Source organism: Heterocephalus glaber, unplaced genomic scaffold (genome assembly GCF_053883595.1).
Source record: "Heterocephalus glaber isolate CG9 unplaced genomic scaffold, H.glaber_assembly_v1.0 deba00000943, whole genome shotgun sequence".
Classification (NCBI taxonomy): domain Eukaryota; kingdom Metazoa; phylum Chordata; class Mammalia; order Rodentia; family Bathyergidae; genus Heterocephalus; species Heterocephalus glaber.
The window spans coordinates 8086433-8100899 of NW_028258175.1; the positions used below are offsets into that span (position 1 = coordinate 8086433).

Below are 14467 nucleotides of genomic sequence, written 5' to 3' on the forward strand. Positions count from 1 at the left end.
AATATAGGTAGATCATCCCCCTCCAGGAGGTAGAGCTTAATGTCTCCCCTCTCTCCTGAGAGGCTGGACTGAAGGCCTCTTTTAAAAAATAGTCTGCCATGCTTGGTGGCACACATCTGTAATCCCAACAATCTGAGGCTGAGGCAGGGGGATCACAAATTGGAGCTCTGCCTGGGCAATTTAGCAACTTTAGTGAAACCCTGATTCAAAATTTTTTTAAAGAAATTGAGGAAGGAAGTGCTGGGGCTGTAGCTCGTTGTAAACACAAGCCCCAGTAAGTACCATGTATACAAAAGTCCGAGGATGTCACTCCCCTGACCCCTGGATGGGGTGGGCTGAGACACTTCATCTCTGTGGTCTCTTCTCCAGAACCCACAACCCCTTGTAATCACAAGGAGGAATGTCACACAAACCCAAACTGAGGGACATTCTACAGACTCCTTGATCGTTGGGGTGGTGGAAAAGACAGAAAGTGTCACAGCCATGGAGCTGGGATGAGCCACTGACTGTGGACAGGATCCTGGCACAGAAAAATGGACATCACTGAAAACACTGGTGAGCTCCAAATAAAGAATTGAATCGTCACTTCTTTCTTTGACAAATACACGGCAGTGACTTAAGATGCCAACAGTGGGGAGGCTGAGTGGGGGGTGTAAGGGACTTTTCTGAACTAACTTTGCAACTTTCTGGGAAATCAAACATCATTCCAGGGCCCGGGATTTAGCTCAGTGGTTCCACCATCTGCCTTGCAAGGACAAGGTCCGAGTTCAATCGCAGGTCCAAAAAAAAGAAAATAGTGTGATGATTGATTGAGTCAATTTGAGTAAGAAAAGATCAAAGATCAACTAAAGTGGCTCCAGAATTCCACATCCAATTCCAGACCCACCCTAGGGAGGTCCCTGGCCCGGAGCGTGTAAGGGGACTTGAAGAAGGAAGGATCTGCTTCAGTTCCTTCAGAGGAGCTCCGGGCTTCGTCTTCACCTTGGCCCTCATCTCCTGGCCTCCACCATACTCTTTAGCTTCTGTTGCTGATCCTTCAGCCTTCCAGCCCATCCCAGACCCAAAGGCCTCCTGATACAGGACACTGCAGTGCGCTCCTGACCTTTGAGTGGATCCTTTGGTCTCATGTGCAGACAGACTCTCCGCACGCTTCCACATCCGACTCTGTGAGTGGCCACTGTAAGCCAATCTTATAAATTCTTATACTTTTGTGTATCTTGTTTCTCTAGTAAACACTGACTGGTAGTTTAGGGGCTGGGGATACAGCATGCTAGTTCATGCTTACCATGTACAAGGGCCCTAGGTTCAATTCCTAGCATCAATGAAGAAATATAAAGTCTGGCCAGGGATTTAGCTCAGTGGTTCCGGCGGCTGCCTTGCAAGTGCAAGTTCCCAAGTTCGATCCCCAGTACAAAAAGAAAAGAAAAAATATAGAGTTTAAATATTTCCAACGATCACATTAATTTTTATGAATAACCATAAGGGAAACGATAGGGTGAACAATAGGCAACTCTCACCCAAAAGCACTCAAGCTCCATTTAAAAATGCAACATTTTAAAAATACTTCAGCTTTATAAGTACTTTTTAAGTATATTCTGGCTAAATATCAAAGATTAAGGTGAGGGAGTAGAGGAAGGTTTCTAACATTTCTAACTGGGGAGGTGGGAAAGACAGAAGGAAAAATTTGAAAATGATACCCCGGAATTTCAGCAAAAGCATGGTTTCCAAATTACCTCTCAAGGCGGAATGGACTTTTTTCCCTGTCCACAAATCCTCACTCCCTTTAAGAAGTAGATTTCAAAACTCTAACAAAGTAGTTTTAAACCACATGTAGGTGGTAAGTGCTGCTAAAAATACACTGCCCCTGTACAAAACTATTTTCTAGGTTTAGGTATCAGATCAACACACAAAAGGGCAAGGCCTTTGGGGAGATAAAGAGGCTTTTTAATCACCAGTTTAATCCTCTAAAATCAATTCTTCCAGAAAGAAAAAGAATATTCAATTCTATTCCACATCCACAACCCTGGGCCCCAGAAAAGAAACACTAAGAAGAGTTCCATGAATATGTAGATCACAGAAATGACCACAAGAAAAAAGGAATTCCTTCAGCAAAAGGAGGGCACTCACATGCAAATTGTCAGCTTGCCCCAGAAAACAGCCTAGTTTGTAAACAAGACTGAGAACCAGCTGGGAAGGCCAAAAAGGTTTGGTCTAGGGCCCCGGGAGACAGAAATGTTCTTTACAATAATGTAATATAGTGGATCCTGACTACCGTAAACCCTAAGGAACTAGCCAACTTCCGCATTTATAAAGTCAAACATTGCTTAAAATTCTTAACCTAAGGGCTATTAAGCCATTTTGCAACACTGTCGTAATAGAACTGACCCTACCCACAGCTGTAAAAAATGTCCAAGGAGAATGATGCTTCTTAAACCCTAAATGGTAAAGAGGAAGGGTTTAGACCAAAGCGGAAAGTGGGACCTCCCTCCAGTCCTCTTTGAACATGGAAGCGAGAAATTGCAAGCCAAGCCAAGCCAAGTTACTGACCCTGAACAAATTCAAATTCAGTATACCTGGAAAAAACACAGAAGCTTGAAGTATTTCAGAAAAATGTTTTCAAATTACATCTTCTGAATTCAGCGTGTTTCCGCAGGGCCACTTGCTCCACAAGTTGAAGATAAAGTTACCACCAGCTCAAAGCCAGGTTTCAAAATGGCAGAACTACAAATTACACTGATTGGAGGAATGCAATGGAAAATGCTTCCATCCACAGCTGAGTTGCTCTCTACAATCAGAGAAAGCCATTCCCGCCGGATTCCTGGTGAAACCACATCCCCACTTTGTAAATGAATGATGGCTTTTGATGAAACCACAGAGATCATTAATAAGCCTGTGTCAGGATACCAAATTGTATGTACTCTGATTTCAATTACAAAGAAAACAGGCAGCGAGACAAGACAGAAGCCACCCAATAAGCAAAGTTTGTGCTCCTGTGATGAAATTATGCCTGATTTTCCTCTGTCTTCCATACTTTCTGAAATAATGCTATTTTAAAATAAGTTTAAGATATCAGTACATGGTCTATGAATAACCTCACTGGACCCAAGATTAAGGCAAGTCGACACTGAGCCCTTAAATTTACCCAAGGAACACTGCCAATTCTAAGGCTCCAAGAGCTGAATAGCTGACATTCGCCATCATTACTTTCTCTGAAGCCTTGGGCTTTCCATCCTGGTGAATTAACTCCCTACAAGGGAGAGAGCTAAGTGAAGAATTGCTACCACCCACGCTCCCTCTGTAATTTTTTTTTTTGAGATGCCTTAAACCTGTTAGGCCACAGAAAACGTACCCCAAAGTGTGGCACGTGGCATGCGTGGGCCCTGAACGGGAGGACACAGGCAGGGCAGCAGAAGCACAGGCTCTCTGACCTCCTCCCGCTTCCTCTGCCCCGCTGAGGCAGTCTGAGAAACTAGGGTTCCTCTTCCCTGGGGCAGAACACAGAAACCAGACCTTCTCCCCAAAGCCACAGGGCCTGCAGCTGGCACTCCAGCCTGCCCACCTCCCTCCCACCTGGAGCTGGCCCCGGGGGAACTCTTCTCTTCACCCACCGTGTCTGACGGGGGGGGGGGGGTCCTAAGACCCTCACCCAAAGGCCCTGCCACACCAGGACGAAGGAAGGAGCCTGACCCAGGGGGAAGGAGGAACCCTGGCCGACAGTTCACACCCTGGGTCGCATCACATTTCCACATGGTTGTCCATCCCTCATTGGATATAAACATAAAAATGAACAGCTTTTCCTGGGGTTTTGGGTCCTCATTGCAGAAGACTTCTAGGGCCTGTAAAATTTTGTTTAAATCAACCTTTTATGCTTTTCTATAGTTGATTTGTCTTTGTTACAGAAGTCTCTTGGCAGCATGGAAGAAGTCACACCTTTCTGCTCCTAACAAGACCAATAAAATCAGACACAATTCTTCTACTGAATTAATCTATGGCCCAGGGACAAATTCCATTAGATCCAAAGGTGTTATGGCCTCTGTCCCGAGCATCACCAAAGGCTTAAACAATAAAATAAAATAATGAAGACCCAGGAAAGTACCACTTGAGGCCTGGGGATTTAGCTCAGTGGTTCCGGCGCCTGCCTCACAAGCACAAGGTCCCAGTTCGATCCCTGCTACCAAAAAAAAAAAAAAAAAAAAAGTACGTACCACTTGACCCCAAATAACAATTTTTTTTTTGGTTTTTGCAAACAGGGTCTTTCTATGTAGTTCAGGCTGACCTTGAACTCACTATGTAGCCCAGGGTGGCCTTGAACTCATGGAGATCCTCCTGCCTCAGCCTCCAGAGTGCTGGGTTTACAGGCGTGTGCCACCATGCCCATGCCCGCCTCCCAAATAACAATTCTAAGGCAAGTTAACACCAATCAAGCCATGTGTCCAGAGATATCAGAAACATGTGGGATAAACAAATGAAGAATCAAGGAAGTCTATTTCTTTTTTTTTTTTTTTTTTCTACCGGGAATCAAACTTGGGACCTTGGGCTTGCAAGGCAGGCGCCATAACCACTGAGCTAAATTCCTGGCCCTAAGGAAGTCTATTTCCCTAGCAAGATAGGCCACCGGGCTTCATGGGCCATTTTCATGATAGTAAAAACAAAAACAATGAGGACAAGTCACAGTGCCTCAGCTCTAGGACTTCCTCTTATGGATTCTCATTTTTTTCACTCTCTGGGTAGCTATGAGATTCATCTTCCAGATAATTTTATGTCCCTGAGGGGCCATGGCCCTTTTCATCTCTGCTCAGCAGGGATGATCACATTAAGGGCAGCAAAGCACACAATTGATCATCTTGAAAATCAGCTTAGGCTGGAGATGGCTTCTGGCTCTTTCTTCTCATAGGGTTCCTTTTACTGACCTTGGCCTTGGGCCTGGCTATGCCCCCTCTGCAGTTTTGCCAAGTGAGACCCGTCTGTTGGTTTGAAAGTGTTGACACGTACTTCAGCTTTTCCATGAAAGTTCCCCTAACGAACCCAGGTCCCTCCTTCCCACTCTCAGGCCCTTCCCCAAGTTACAAGGGCATTAGTGAGCCCTGGCTTTTTCATCTGCATTCCTACTTTCCACCCATAGAATAAGCCCCTCAGGACCAGAGGCCATTTCTTCTGTAGCCTTGACAGGGGAGCACTTTATTTCTCCACAATCACCCATAAAAGCAACTGGAAGAAGAACAAAGAGAATCGTATTTGCCAAAGACAAGGAATCACTTTTTTTTTTTTTAGAATATTTTAGAGACTTAAGAAATTGATCTTACATCAATCACTGAGCCACTTATGCACAAAAACATTACAAGGATACTTTTTCAAATATGAATGAAAGCATCCATTATTAATGCCTTAAAGTAACAGGAATGAGGGAAGATGGTCCATTCCCAGAGTGGGTCTACAATAAATGTTTCCTAGAGAACTGGGCGCACTTTTAGATGACAGAGCAAGAGCTGGCTGCGAGGAAATTCACGTGCTCTATGGGAGTGACTCTGTGCCAGGTGGAGCAAGTCACCGGCCTGCTGGATCCTGATCCAAATGATAAAACCAAACACTGGAGGGATTCCAGATACCGCCTTGTGCCTTTCTTTACAGGCATCTACAAGCATCGGGGTTAGTCCCAGTCTAAAACAGCCACTCTGAGAAGACTGAGGGATGGGGTGGGACAGTGGAAGCCATCAAGCACACATTCATGCCAATCGTGACCTTCCAGAAAAGGACTGCGGGGTTCCAGGCAGGCCGTGAACCAGCTCCAACTCACCAAGCCAAACAAAGGGAGGGGTGCATTCCCTGTGGCAAGTCTGGGGGTGGATCACAAGGGCCTGGGGCTTCCAGAAACTGAATTTCCCAACGACTGCAGGTCAGTCCTACCTCCAGCGACACGAGCTCCACTCATGGGCAGTACAAAGCCAACCAGGAAACCAGGGAAGATCCAGCGGGCTTGATTTCTGAAGCGTGGCCCTTCCCGAACACACCCATGTCCCCATCAATCTCTTTTCCCTCACCCGTAGCTGCGGGCACAACACGCACTGGCTGCCGGCCGCTAGGCCCAGATCCATACTGCCCTGAAGCCAGAGAGGAGGGGGCCTTGCTTGGCTTGGCGGGGAGAGGCGAGGCCCGCTTCTGCCACGAGTCCCCGCTGTCTCACCAGCACTCAGCCCGCACCGGGGACGGTGATGGCTTGGGCTCGGCGCTGGGCAGCCACCCCAAGCCGCCCGGAGGGGTCCAAGCCACTGGGCCGGAGAGTGATCCTAGATTCCGCGAAAATCTCACCGGCCCAGTGCGATCCTCGCACCCCCTCAAGGCGTGGGGAAACTCGTTGGGTTTGTTTGTTTGCTTTTTGTTTCTGAATCCCCGGTGACGCTTCTGGAAACCCCAACGCGGAAACCCACATCGAGGACAGCGAATCGCGCCTTTTCCTTTGGGGGCGTCCTCTCCTCCGGGGAAGGGGACCCCGCGGACAGGCAGGGCGCGCGAACCGGGGCGACCCTTCCACACGTGGCGGGGGTGCTCGGCCCGCTCTGGGGCGCAGGGACTGAACATCGCTTGTCGTGAGGCGAAACCAGCCCCGGAAGGACGGACCCCCGCGCCCAGCCTCACCCTGCGACGACTCCGGGCCTCCCGGCAGCCCTCGCCGAGGACCCGGCCCCGGGGGTCCTGGGAGGTGCTTGCTCCGCGAGTATCGTGCTCCGGAAGCTCCCGGCGCCCCCCGCCTGCCCTCGCTCCTCACCGCCCCGCACTCACCGCGCCCGCACCGCCTGTCTCGCCCGGAGGTCTTCGCTGCGCTCGCGGGCGGGCAGGGAAAAGAGCTCGAGGGCGGGGCGCGGGCGAGCCCGGCGGCGGGCGGGGCGGGGCCGAGCGGGTAGGGGCGGGGCTTCCTGCTTCTCCCGCCTCGGCGCGCTGCGGGCTCTCACCGCTCCCCAGCCCGCACCTGGGTGCCCCACTGCCCCAGCCCCAATCTAGTCCAGGCCGGAAGCCACGGGCTCTTCCCTGCACCCTCCGATCGCCCCCTGCCCTCGGGACATTCAAGTCACGCCCAGACTCCGCCTGTATACCTAGAACCCCCAGTTTCCCCCCAGGGGCCCTCGCGCGGACCTCAGACCCCCCACTCGCGGGTCCTGGTGGGTCCCGGGTCGGATTCTGACCCCGCGCCTCGGTCCCCGCCCAGGGTCCGGGACACCCTGCCGCCCTCCAGATTCCCCGCCCCCTGCAAATCCTGCTCCCTGCCTGGAGGCTTCCCCTCTCCTCCCACACCGCGGACCACCAACCGCGAGTCCCGATCCCGAGCGCCCGGCACCACTGCCCCCTGCAGGGAGCGGGCTCGCCCCACCCCAGAACTCGGCTGGGGAAAGATCTAGGGCTCCGGACGCTCTGTGCCTTTGGGCACCTCTCTAGCTTAGTCCCCTGTCTGTAACGGGCCGGACAACAATACCTCTGACCAAAAATCCGAGATTTAATTGAGATGGGGTGCGCGCAGGTTGAACACAGCGTTAAATAGAGCAGTGTACTCAGGCTGGCTGGGGCCCCATGAAGGCTTTCTCATCCCCTCGCTGAAAGCGCTGGAAACCTACACGGTGCCACCGCCTATCAGGCAGGAGTCCCGTCTTCTGGCACAGGGAGAATCCTGCTGGGAAGTCACTATGGAGCTTCCCCCCAGCATGGGGAGTTGAGAGGGAGATGTTGTTAGTGGGGGTGACCTTTCATCCTTTTAAAAATGCAGAGGACTGGGCAACATCTGTAATCCCAGCACTCTGAAAGCTGAGGCAGAAGGATCAAACTTTCAAGGCCAACCAGGGCTACACATCTACATGAGGAGACCCTGTCTCAAAAAACAAACCAAAACAAACAAAAATATAGAGGACATCTCCATTCTCTGGGAGCAATGAGGGTGAGAAAAAGGATCTGTTGTCCTGACACTGAACTACAATATCACCCACCATTGCCAAGGAGACACAAACCTACAGAAACTCAGCAATATGTTAAAGTAGCCGAGCATGGTGGGACATACCTATAACCATGGCACTCTGGGAGGCTGAAGCAGGATCCTGGATGACAAGTTGGAGCCCAGCCTGGGCAACTTAGCAACTTACCAACATCCTGTCTCAAAATATTTTGAGGGCCAGGAGGGCTGGGGATGAAGACCCTGAGTTTGATCCCCAGTACTGGGGGAAGGATTTGAAAAGAAAAAACAATCCTTTTTTTCCTTTCTCTTTTTTTCTTCTTTCCTTCTTTCCCTTTCATCTTTCCTTCCTCCTACCTTCACTCCTTTCTTCAAAGGGAAAACCAATAGCAAGCATTCATTGCCTTGGCCTTTTACTGAATGCTACCAGGGCTTCGTTCATTTATCCCCTTGCAATTCCTGAGCCACACGGGAGCTGTCTTCGCTTTTCATCTGTCTTAAACACTTACCATAACAGGGAGCTTGCAATTATTTATGGAGAGAACTGTAAAACTATAACTCTTTTTAATCCCTGAAAAACCACAAAGATTGAATTTCCAACCCAAAGCTTCCAAGCAGGGAGCAAAAGTGAACTGGCCACACGATCATCTCGATAGGAACACAGAAAGCATCTCCCAGAATCCAACACGCTTGCATGATGAAAATACTCCACAAGCTAGGAGCAGCACATCGATGACAGCCCCACAGCCACTGGCACACTCAGTGGGTGAGTGCAAGACAGCCACAGCGTGGGAGGCCACATTTGCAAATCACTTCTCTGATAAGGACCTAGTATCCAAATCACATAAAGAACTTTCACAACTCAACAGTAAAAAGACAAACAACCCAATTTAAAAACAAGCACTGATCTGGGTGAGGTGGCACGTGCCTGTAATCCCTGCATTCAGGAGGCTGGGGCAGGAGGATCTCTGTGAATTTGAAGCCACTCTGGGCTACATAGTTCAAGCCCAGCCTGAACTACCCAGTGAGATCCTATCTAAAAAGAAAAAGCATTGAGCTGGACGTAATCCCTGCACTCAGGAGGCTGAGGCAGGAGGATTGCCACAAGTTCAAGTTCAGCCTGGAGTATATAATGAGACTCTGTTTCAAAAAAAAAAATCACAAAAGAATAATAATAAGATAAAAACAACAAGCATTGGTAACATGAAAAAGTTCTGGACACGGATGGTGGTGATGGTTGCACAGCAATGAACGTATTTAACACCACTGAACTAGATGCTTAGAATGGCTAAACAGATAAACTTTTTGTATATTTTAGCAAAATAAAAAATTAGATTCAATTAAAAATGGACAAAGGACTCGAATAAACTGGGCTTGGTGGAGGATGCCTGCAATCCCAGTAAGCAGAGGCTGAGGCAGAAGAATGGAAGCTTTGAGCCCAGGGTAAGCAACTTAGAAGCTTACCTTGTCTCAAAGTGAAGAATTAAAAGGGGGGCCAGGGATGCACCTCAGCAGCACCGCACCTGCCTGCCAGGCACAAGGTCCTGAGTTTGACTGCTAGTACCTAAATAAATAAAAGCAAGCTGCTGAATGATAATTTATTTATTTAGTTAGTTAGTTAGTTAGTTATTGTACCAGGGATCAAACTCAGGACCTTGCGCTTGCAAGGCAGGCATGGCGCTAAATGATAAAATTTTCAAAAATAATTCAAAGGACTGGAGACGTACCTCGATGCCAAGACCCTGGGTTCCCTAGTCCCACCAAAAAAAAAAACCTGAACAGACATTTTCCCTAAGAAAGTATATAAATGATAAATGAGCCGGGCATGGCAGCACACACACTTCTAATCCCAGCATCTTGGGAGGCTGAGGCAGGAGTTCAAGGCCAGCCTGAGCACATTAGTGAGATCATGTCTCAAAAAAAAATTTTATTTTAAAAAGAGCTGAGGATGTAGCTCAGGGGTAGAACATCCCTGAGCTTAACCCCAGTACCACACACACACAAAAGACATCCAAATAGCCAATAAACATGAAAAGACACTCAGCATAATTAGTCATCAGGGAAATGCAAATCAAATCCACATGAGACACAACTTCATACTCATTATAGGAATTTGCAACAGAAAACGAATGTCAGAAAGGATCTGAAGAAATGAAGCTCTCGTATGTTGCTGAAGAGAATGAGAGAGGGTGCCGTGGCTGCTCCTCTCCTAGGGACACAAACCAAACCTCTGAGAACGAGTGTGCAAACAGGTGTGCATGGCGGTACGTGAAGCCCCCCTCCTGGTCGTCAGAAGGCAGGAGGACCCAACGACACTGTCCACCCCAGACTGACAGGCAGATAGATGTGGAAACCCAGACCGTGGAGTTCTCTTCAGCCTTAATAGAGGGATGAAGCACTGCATCTTGCTACAACAGGGAAGCGCCTGAGAAACATTGTGCAGGCTGGGCTGGAGGCACACACCTGTGATCCAGCAGTCTAAGAGGCTGAGACAGGAGGATTTCAAGTTCGAGCCTGAACAATTTAGTAAGACTCTGTCTCAAAATTTAAAAGTTTAAAAAAGCTGGGAAAGTAGCTCAGTGTGAAGGTCCTGGGTTCAATCCCCAGGACTAGAAAAAAAGAAAATGTAAAGTAAAAGAAGCCAGACACAAAAGGCCACATGGAACGTGATTCTATTTACATGAAATGTCCATTAAGAGAGAAAATGGATTAGTGTTTTCCTGGTCCTCGGGAGAAAGGAGGTGGTCTCCAAGAATGCTTATGGGGTCTTTTTAGAACGATAAAAAGGTTCTGGAGCTACAGCGTGGCTGACAGCTGGACAAGACGGTACACGTACTAAATGCCACTAATGGACAGGTTACATTGATGACAGTGTTAAATTTATGCTCTGTGAATTTTATCAATACTCAGAGTAAGGCAGGCACCTCGTAGATGCCCCATCAGTCCCTGTCACAAGGGGCCCTGCAGCCCACCCTTTACAGGACAGTCGCTGATACCCTGAGAACCACAAGAGGAAAGACTGCTCCACGTGTATTCTGAAATTCCAGAAGTGACAGCTATTTTTCCATATCCTGAAGGAGTGCAGGATATGGAGCCAGGTGCAAATACCACACACCTGTAATGTTAGCACTCTGGGAGGCTGAGGCAGGAAGGTCACAAGTTCAAACCCAGCCTGAACAACTTAGAGATTTATCAAGACTCTATGTCAAAATTTTTTGAAAAGGGGTGGGGATGTAGATCAGTGTGAAGGCCAAGGGGTCAATTCCCAGTATCACAAGAAGTAAATAATATGCCTGGGTAAAAAATTTCCCAAGCAGCAGAACCACTGAGCTAAATCCCCGGCCCTCCGCCCTATTTTCTAATGCTTCTAGAATATGCACAAATTGCTTGTTTAAAAAAAACCAAACAAACTGCTTTTCAGAAAAAGGAACCCGGTAGGCAGAAACAGCCTCTAGCGGCTGGTCTGTTACCCATTAACAGGGCACCTAGGCACTGGGGTTTGCCCAACACCTTTCTTTCCATTGCCAAAATGTGTGCCCACACGACTCACTCGGTTCATTCCCAAGGCAGCAGCACAAAGTCTGACCGCTGAGTCTGATGGGGATGGGGAAACTGAGGCCTGGAGGACAGAGACTTGTCTCCCAATTGAGGTTCACTGTCCTGGCCCCAGCCCTTTGTTTCTGCCACCGCCAAGATGGAAGTGAAACCCAGTGAGCTCCCAGCAGAGGGAGGCCCGGGGCCAAGCCACCCGATCCTGCAGGGAAGAGGCAGGTGGTCAGTTCACTTTGCACTTCAGATCAACAGTGAGCAGTTGTTCAGCACGAGTGGACCAAGTGCAGCAGACCTGTAACACCCCCGCTATTGCCTGGAACATACTTGAACTTCAAATCCATACCTGCCGTCTGTCTAAAGATTGCAGGGATCCGGTCATCCCATATTTTCCAGCAGGACCTCAGGAGTCCTGCTTCTGGCCAAAGTAAGAGCTGGCAGTACTTGGTCACCTGGACAGTGGTGTCTCGTTCACAGGCCCAGGAGAAGTGGCCCAGGTGGCTGGGAGAGGCCTTTCCTGGTCTGCCCAGAGTGAGGCCTGCTACTCACTTCCCGGAGGAGGCCGTGTGGCTATATGGAAACCATGGTCACCGGTTGGAAGGGCTGATCCTCAGATGACCCCTAGCTGTCCTCCTGCAGGCCACAGAGGTCACGTGCATGCCTGCATTTCTATTTGACAGAAGGTACCCAGCTCACAGCAAAGGATCCAGAGAGGGAGGGAGGAAGAGGAGAGCAGATAGTGATGGGAATCGCAAACCGAACCCCACTGGGTGTCCAGCCCTGGAATGTACAAGCACTTTTATGCTCTTATCTCATTTTATCTTTACCACAATGCATCTGGTGTACAACTGAGGAAACGAAGGCCCAGAGAAATCAAGTAACCTGACCCCAGTCACACAGCAAGACAATGACAAGATGAATTTGAGCCAGGTCTGGCAGATTTCTGAGGTTGTCACAGAGTTTTTTCATTCCCTCTGCTTCTGCAGTGGTCCTAGGTACCCAGCACTGCCTGGTGGCTGGGACTAAGGTAACAAGATATGAGTCCCAGCTGCCTAACTGGGGTTTACATTCTGTTTGGGAGCAGGGGAGACAGATAATTAATCCATAATAAATGAAGCCAGGGTGGGGCGGCGCAGTGGTAGAGCGCTTGTCTAGTATGCCTGAAGCCCTGGGTTCGATCCCTAGCACGGGGGTGGGAGTGGGGGATGGATGAATGAATGAATACGGACCCCGGGCCTTTGGGATCATCCTTGGCTCTTTCCCAACATAGTAGCCTCCAGAAGCACATGACTTCATGGGACAGCAGAGCTTCATTCCCTAAGATGTGTTCCACAGCCCCGTGAGGGTGTGGGCGGGTGGAATATGAATCACAGAATGATATCTATTTAAGTCACGTGTTCCACAGGATGCTGTGCTCCCAACAACCCCGTGAGGAAAAATATTATCGTCTCCGCTTCACAGATTTAGCAATTGAAGCCAAGAGAGGTTAAGTACGTCGCCAAAGATCAGACAGCCAGTGTGTGGGAGCAGTGGGATTTAAGCCCAGAGTGGCTGTCTCCAGGTCCATGCTTAGGCACCGGACAGTGGAGAGCTTGGGGCTCAGGGCTGCCTGGCTGGCTGACCCAGGGAGCTACAGCTCCCACGGCATTGACCTCAGGACCTTTGGTTCCAACATGGTCCCACTCAGCATCGAAATCCATGCAGCATGATCCAAAAATACAGTGAATGTTTAAATTGTTTTTAAAAATTATTACAATAAAAGACCTACCGCCATTAATCCCTCTCCAGTTACTCCCCTCACTTGGAACACACTTGTCCCGGCCTCCTTGCCACTTTCTGAAGCAGTTCTGGAAGTCCTCTTTCTTGAATGTCGCTAGTTGGGGTGCCATGGCTGCCTCTATGTCCAGCATCCATTCAAAACATTTACTTCACACAGTCATTTTGACTTTGAGGGGGAGCCAGAAATCACATGGTGCCAGATTCAGTAAGCAAGGTGGATGAGGACGCACTGCCATGTTTTCATTCCACAGAAATTGCCATAGACATTTTGAAATCAATTCAGGACATGGAAGCACTCAAGAAAAAACACTCACAAGAGAGAACTTTCAGAGCTGCTTCAGAAAGTGGCAGAGACGATACTGGGAAGTGTGTTTGAAGTGAGGGAGAGTGTTTTGAGAGGGATTCATGGCAATATGTCTTTTACTATGACAAGATTTTTATCTCAAAATCTAAACATTGACCATGTTTTTGGTCACACCACAAAGGCGGCAGTTCCGAGTGAACTGAAGCTGCCCCATCTCCCCAGTCTGAGCGGAAAATCTGCCAATTTCCCCCGTGGTTTTACAGCTGAGCGGGGCTGGAAGCCGAGGGGCTCCCACAGCCAGGTCCAGAGTTGAGACAAAGCCCCAGCACTCCTGGATCTCCATGCAGATCCCCCTGTCTGGGGGTACCCGCTGAAACCCCAGTGTCCCTCCAGGGGCTGGGGCTGCTTCTCCCGGGACACCCCCAAACCTCGGCCCCTTCCTCCAGCCTGCAAAGGGCTCCTGTCAGGGTCACCCCCAGGTGCTCAGCTGCTGGGCCTTGGCTGTTTCCTGGAATTTGACCCGAAACACCAGTGTTTGTCCATCACCCTGGGCGCCTGGCGTCAGCCACGCCAGTTCAGGGTCAGTTTCTGTTCCCCAGGCCAGGAGGAGACGTGCAGGCGTGGAGCCCTGCCAGGGCCCGGGACACCTCAGACTGAGGCGCTCCTGATGGCAGGGCATGGTCGGCTCAGGTTGGTCTGAGGAAGTGGTCCGAGCAGGGGCTGTGACGTGAACTGTGAGAGCCCTGTCCCTCCAACACCCCTTTCTCAGCTGTCCCTGCCCCCAGAGAGGACAGAGCAGCCCATGAGGAGAGCTTGCATCACCAGGCCTGGCTACTGTGGCTGCGGTGCTGTGGGGCCTGAGCTTCCTCCCAGCTCCCCTTCCAGTCAGCGAAACCAAAGGC

General features: G+C 49.6%; 1 protein-coding gene across 7 annotated transcripts in view; it reads right to left on the minus strand.

Annotated features, from left to right (window-relative positions):
• The window catches only part of Litaf (lipopolysaccharide induced TNF factor), a 33217-nt gene extending 21229 nt beyond the window's left edge, over nt 1-11988 (minus strand). For 2 of the 7 annotated variants that reach the window (XM_087209130.1, XM_004855871.2), the window contains exon 1: nt 6778-6924. The gene's annotated coding sequence lies outside the window, so the exon portion shown is untranslated. Of the gene's footprint in view, nt 1-5904; nt 5925-6633; nt 6925-11828 lie in introns of those variants that run through there. The other 5 variants (XM_021237263.2, XM_087209129.1, XM_004855873.4 and 2 more) reach the window with 4 other exon arrangements.
• Nucleotides 11989-14467: the final 2479 nt, after the last annotated feature.